At 47.9% G+C, this 6532-nt stretch overlaps 1 long non-coding RNA gene across 1 annotated transcript; it reads right to left on the reverse strand.

Moving 5' to 3' along the window:
* Positions 1 to 2150: 2150 nt before the first annotated feature.
* LOC134477803 (uncharacterized) lies at positions 2151 to 6037 on the reverse strand. Its single transcript, XR_010050004.1, has 2 exons — positions 3189 to 6037; positions 2151 to 3023 (listed from the first exon to the last, which is right to left on the reverse strand). It is a non-coding gene; the product is annotated as an uncharacterized LOC134477803 (long non-coding RNA).
* Between the last annotated feature and the right edge of the window lie 495 nt (positions 6038 to 6532).

Consider the following 6532-nt stretch of genomic DNA (forward strand, 5'->3'; position numbering starts at 1 on the left):
AGAGTCCTCTCTTTCCTCGAGAGGACACATGAGACTTCTTGGGAAGATCAAGAAGATGAATCCTGGCTGGGCACAGCTCCTGGGTCCCAAAATGATGCTGGGAGGCTGCTTTCAATGAAGAGGGGACGTAACTCTTGGTGGGGGTCTTTGAAGATCCCAGGTAACAGCTCCTGTAATTCCACTGTAGGTCATCTCTTTACCTGCAGGGAAGGAGCAGCCAGAGCACAGATGGTGAATGTAGTTTCACATGTGACCAGGCAGGGCCCTGTGTCTTGGAGCAGAGAGCATGGCTCTGTCATGCACGCCATCTGCCAAGGAGTCCTTCTGCCTTCATAGGCCCCTTCAGCTATAACAAAATATTAAAGCTTATATTTTACAATTGCACTGGTAGAAAGACAAACTGTCTAAGCAGGCCTTGCAGTCCTTCCTGACCCCAACAGTGTGCTCTTCTTCCTGTGATCCCACCCTAGCTGGGAGCTGAGTACCCGGCTGTTCTGGTAACTTTTGGGCAATGTATTGCTAAGAAACCCAAATAGCACTATGTTTTTAATACTTAAAATCATAATGGCTATACATAAGTGTTTGTGCATATACAACAGTCTCTGTTTTACCAAGGTAGACAGTGAGGCTTGAAGAGTTTAAATATTTAAACCAAACCATAACCGCTAACAAATGGTAGAGCTGAGATTTGAATCTAGATAGACTAACCCAAACCGAGAAAACAGCTCAAAGGAGATGTGAATTCTAGCAGGAATGAAACCCTTAATGATGGCGCATCGACTCTGAAACTGCGGGCAAAGGGGGCTGGGGAAATCAGTGTAGCACACTCCCAGAGCTCTGTTCCATTGGCTCACCTGGGAGGCTGAGACGAACTGCTCTCCCATTAAAGCCTGGGCGATGCCTTGTGAAGACCTGACAGGAAAGGGAAGCATGTGGTTGTGGGTCGCCCACCTTCTGCAGCTGGTTTTCCTCACAGCAGATGCTGGCAGCTGCTGACCTGGGATGGGTGGGAGACCCTGGCAAAGCCTGAGCACAGGTGAGGTCTCCAGAATGACTTCTGTGTCAACCACTGCCTCCTTCCTCAATCATATGGATGGGAGCTGGAAGGAAGCTGTCCCTTCTACATTCCCACTGGGCACCTCCCTGGAGGAAGCCTTTAATTTAAACCCGTAACTCACGTAACCAAGAGAGCTCAGAATGGAGTAAGGGCAGTGGAGGCAAAGAATCAGCCTAGCCTCCGTGTAGGAAGGATAGGGCCGCCCGATGGGGTGAATGAAGTCTGAGCCCACACTTTGTTTCTGCTACTCTTCTCTAGCTCAGCATCTCATCTGCGTCCACCCCTTTCTCTCCTGGTCCACATCTTGAGGATACTCCTACCTCCTTTCCACTACTGTGATCAGCGCCATCTCCTTTCTGTAGACTGGAAGTCGGGGTGGGCTGAGAGTGGCTGCTCACTCACGAGGCACCAATTGCCTGCCCAGGGCACAAAGACTTCCTTCTTCTCCAGTCCTATGAGTTAGTTGCTGTCTGAATAATACAGTGGAATGAAGCAAAGCTGAAGAGATGAAATAATTTGCCCAGGGCCACACAGCGAGGAAGACACAAGACCTCCCTTCCTCTATCCCTGTCCTGCACTTCCCCAGTCCCTCAAGCTGAGGAGAGGTTATAGCTGTGACCCCAGTGAGTACCCCTCCTGGGGAACTGCTCTGCCCTTTCCTGGGGTTACTTAGGAACTATCACCTGACAGACTTGGTAAACAGAGATAGGCCTCCCCCAAGATGGTGGTGCTCAAGAACTTGCCCACGTGTGTGCACGTGGGTGGATGTATGTGTTATGGAGAGAGGGATTCTTGCTTTGAGGATGAACCAGCCAGGCACAAGGACAAAGGGGAAGCTTGGGGACCCCAGCCACCCACAGGTATAGAGACACAAACCTGCAGCAGGAGGAAAACCCAGGTTCCTGGGAGGTGCCAGAGGAGTTGGGTAAGGACTACAGACCCAGGAAGGCAAAGGCCCAGCCCCCTTGCCAGCAGGAGCCAGCACATATTGCTGATCTGGGCTGTGGCTCCTGGTTGGCCCCTAATTAGATTCACACCTCAGCTGCTGGGAGTAAAATGAGTTCTAAACAATAGAGGAATCCAAGCAGCCTAATTGCTAAATTTGGAATTTTATTAGCTGAATTTTGCGACCACCTGTAGACCTGTTTCAGAGTCAAAACAAGTGGCACTGAACTGGAAAGTTACAAAGCTTTTAAAACAGAAAGTCACAAAAAAGACATTCTGTTGGAAACAATTTAGCCAGACTCTTACATTAATTTTTAGTTGACACCTATATCTTGTTTCTTTGTTGAGCAGATTAACTTTTCTCTTGTGGGCGCAGCTCATTCTGCTTGTCTCATGGGGCTTGTACCCTGAGTAATTTTTCACTCTTCTGGGTCAAATTCAGGGCACAAGATGGCGTTATGCTAAGCTACAACACTCCCCACTGGTTTTAGTACATGAATCAAGTCCTTGATTCCTGGTCATCTTTCTTATCTAAAAGTACATACAGTTGAATTACAATTGATTTGAAATGGGGAGTGCTTCAAAGGGAAACGTACAGATTGAATGCAAAGTCCAAAGCTCTGAACGTTTTCCAAAGTGAGGGACTTAGGTCACTGTCTCCACCAGCATGAAGAACCAGAATCAAGGTTTAAGGTGTCCACCATCTGGGTTCGATTATTGGTCCCAATAGTAACCCACATATAAACAGTCTTATGGCTCGCATCTTTGGAGTTTGACTCTCAAAGGGTCAGAAGACTTTCTGTAGTCCACTTAGCTGGAGTTTCCGGTCCTTCGGGCGTGAAGTGCGAGTGATGAATCCAGTGGCTCTTTGTGGTGACCTTGACAGCTGTAGCAGAGGGTCCTTTCTGTTGATGTAGATTTGATCACCAGGTTGGGCTACTAGAGAGTCACCAGGTCTTTCAGGAACAGTCTGGTGGCCCTGGAACAAGCGGTGGATAGAGTGCAAAAGGGGCTAGAGAGCCTGCAAAGATTTAACAAGTTTCCTGTTAGCGACAGCAGCCAGCTTATTACCTTGAATATGGGGGATTAAAGGAGGTGGTCGATCGTACAAGGCCTCAAAAGGAATAATGCTCTGAAGGTAGGGGGTACAGCATGCACGCAGAAGAGCAAAAGGAAAGAGACTTACCCAGTTTTCACCAGTCTCAAGAGCCAGTTTTGAAAGTTTCCTTTATGGTTCTGTTCATTCTATTTGGCCTGAACTTTGAGACCGGGAGGCACAATGTAATTTCCAATTGATTTCTAAAGCTGCAGCTAAATTTTGAGTAATCTGAGCTATAAAAGCTGGGCCAATGTTGGACCAAGGAGGTGGACAAACCAAATCAAGGCATTATCTCATAGAGGAGCTTCTTAGCTACTGAGAGAGCTGATTCAGTCCTAGTGGTGAATCCTTCAGTCCATCCGGTGAACGTGTCTACGAGAACTAAGTGATATTTATGGCTCCCTCCTTCCTGGGCCCATAAAAATCTATTTCTTAATTGTCTCCAGGGGTAAATCCTTGTCTTTTGAACATCAGTGGGGGCCAGCTTAGGGTTCATCTAAAGACATTGTGAGCATTTTTGGGTTGAACTCTTTAGTCAGTTAAGTTAACTTGGCCAATTTGGTTCCCCCTAAGTTGAGTGTGGCCCAATGGGTTTCCTGGATGACCTGAGGGCCCAATGATTCTAAGATGAGAATTTGCCCTTCCGGTAAAGTCTGCCACTCTTCTGGAGAAAGTTGGGCCTTGTTATGGATTAAGAACTGGTGGTCAATTTAATGCCAGCTGGATTACATCAGCATGGCACTGAGCACAGATGCTCCACTTGAGGAAAGTTGCCAGCATAAATAGACAGGTGGAGAAAGAGAATGGAGGTGTTAATGTGTTGCTGCGTTGGGGCACTGTGGGTTCTCCTACGAGTTGCTGTTTGAGCTATTAGATTCTCCTGGAGGAACTCTGGTCCTCACATTGAGCATTGCTTCCTGGCTCTGGAGGGGAAGATGTGTGCTGCTTGGTCTCCAGGATGAACTTGTCACACTGACTTCCCGGCACATACCTGACTGTGCTTGTCATCAGAGGAGCTCGGGGCCTCCGTGTCACTGAGGATGGCTGTGGTGCTTTTCAGGACAGCCCTGGTTTTTTTGTGTGACTTCTTAACTCCAGCGTAGAACCCTCAATCTACCAGTACAGCTCCTTCACCTGCACTGGCATGAACTTTCTGGCTTCCACTTCTGACCTTTGGGCCTTCCTGGCATGGATCCGTAAAAACAGACTGGCATGAATCCTTCTTGTGGGCTTTGGACCTCCAGGTGGACTCATGGGAGGTATTGTCATGAGCTCTGAGTTTTCATCTGGACTCATCTGAGACATTGCTGTGGGATTTAGGCCTTGACTAAATATTCTATGTTTTTGGTGTTGTGGATAGATTTCCTGCAATTTCTTGTGTTAACTCCTGGTGACCATTATAAAAATATTATAAAATTCATATCCTGATTCTAATTGTTCTCTGCACAACCCCTAACTAGGACAGGCCTCTAGGCTCTTGGTTGGTCTCAAGTCTGAATCTGAAAAGGATGGCTTGGGTAGCACAGGCGGTGGGAAAGCTGGAAGGAGCATTTCAGAGCCCACTGGTTTTAGTGCCACCTCTTTGGCTGTCTTATCAGCAAGGGCATTTCCACAACCTATTGGGGTGTCTTTTCATTGGTGCCCCAAACAGTTCATAATGGCAACCTTTCAAGGCAACCAAATGGCAAGCCACAAGGTCTAAGATCTCAGAGGGCATTCTTGACCTTCATCCCTGATGAGGTTAATAGTCTTCTTTCATTATAAATGGCCCCAGGAACATAGACGGTAGCAAAAGTATGCAGATTATCTGTATATATATTTATAATTTATTCTGTCCCCATCTTAGGGCTTGAGTGAGGGCTATCAGTTCTGCCTACTGAGCTGAAGTTCCCAACCGTAAAGTGTGGGCCCATATTACCTCAGTTCTGGTGGTCACCATAGCTTCTGCCACTCAAGTACCTTGGTGGAGGTAACTTCTACCATCTGTAAAAAGGATGGCTTCAGGCTGGACAAGTGGGACATCAGTCAGGTCAGCTCACAGGCTTGAGACTGAGTCAATAATGTCCATACAATTATGTATCAGCATTGAGGGATCATCATCTGGCAGGAGGGTCGCTGAATTGAGGGATGCAGTAGACAGGAACTTGATGTGGTCAGGATCTGGTAGAAGGGCTTGGTATTGGACAATGTGAGCACTAGAAAGCCATCTATTGGGAGGCGATGACAATAGTGTCTTCACAGTATGTGGGGCCGCTATCTTGAGTCTCTGGCCAAAAGTCAACTTAGAGGCTTTCTTGTTTGCAGTGGCTGAAATTGTCCATAGACAATCTGACCACCTTGCAGCCATGGGGTGACAGGCCTCTTCCAGTATCCTAGGCACTGGTTAAGACCCCTTCTGTGATCCCACGGCTCTTAGCTACATGTAATTACAAAGGTGCAGGGAGAGCTTGTTCCTCTAGCTCAGTCCAGGTTAATGTTCCAGACGGATCCCTTCCAGCAGAAGTGTAGAGTGATTGAGCCATGTCAGCAAAACCCAGGATCCACAGCTAGCAGTAGCCCAAAGCCCCTAGAAATTTTTTAACTTGGCACTTAAGTCTTCGGGGAAGGGATTTTTAAGATGTTCAAGTCTCATGGATCTTCTTTGTTGCTGAAGACCTTTTGGGCTACCTCCACTAACTCTGAGAGTGTCCTAATCTTTTTGTAATATCTGGGGCCGACTGGGAAACAGACATGATATTTAAGGCACGTCTGTCTTCCAATCCCTCCAGATCAACAGGCATATAAATACGATATGCCTCTAGGAGGCGCTGCAAGAATGTGGATGGAGCCTTGTCAGGTCCCTAATTTACCTCTAGGAGAGCTTAGACAGACTGGCTGGCTTCTGAGTGGCTGCCTTTTAAAACACTCAAGAGAGTCTGCCCATACTGTACAAAAGCCTCCTTACCTTGGATTTCAAGTAGGGGAAACACAAGGTCCAAATGGGTTGGGTCCCGCGAGTTTTCATCCCAGGGTGTGGATGTTTTCTTGTTCTCAGAGATGAAGAGAGTCCTGGAGAAGCTGTTGGTGGGCTCCTCAGGAGGAGGGAGTCAGGAAAGGAAAGGTCCGAGGGCAGAGCCCAGAAAAGGGGCATCTGCTATTGGTGTATAGGAGCTTCAGGGAGAGAATGGCCCCCATCAATCCCAGACTGGAATCCAGCCTGAGCCAAGGTCACCCTTAGCTTAGCATCTGCAATGGGAGCCAGGAGACATCTGGGCCTCAGCTTTTCATCAGGGATCCAGAGCCAAAGTGCATACTGCTGCCAGCCTCAATCAATTGCTCGATTGCTGCTGGGCCAGGAGTTGCCGGGCACAAAATGGTTAAGGTGCCACTGATTGAGCAAGGAGGAGGAAGCGGGAGCTGAGCAGTTCTCTGCAGTGGGAGCCCAGAGACAA

Source organism: Cavia porcellus, unplaced genomic scaffold (assembly GCF_034190915.1).
Source record: "Cavia porcellus strain 051 isolate PalLab524CR breed Dunkin Hartley unplaced genomic scaffold, mCavPor4.1 scaffold_10, whole genome shotgun sequence".
Taxonomy (NCBI): Eukaryota; Metazoa; Chordata; class Mammalia; order Rodentia; family Caviidae; genus Cavia; species Cavia porcellus.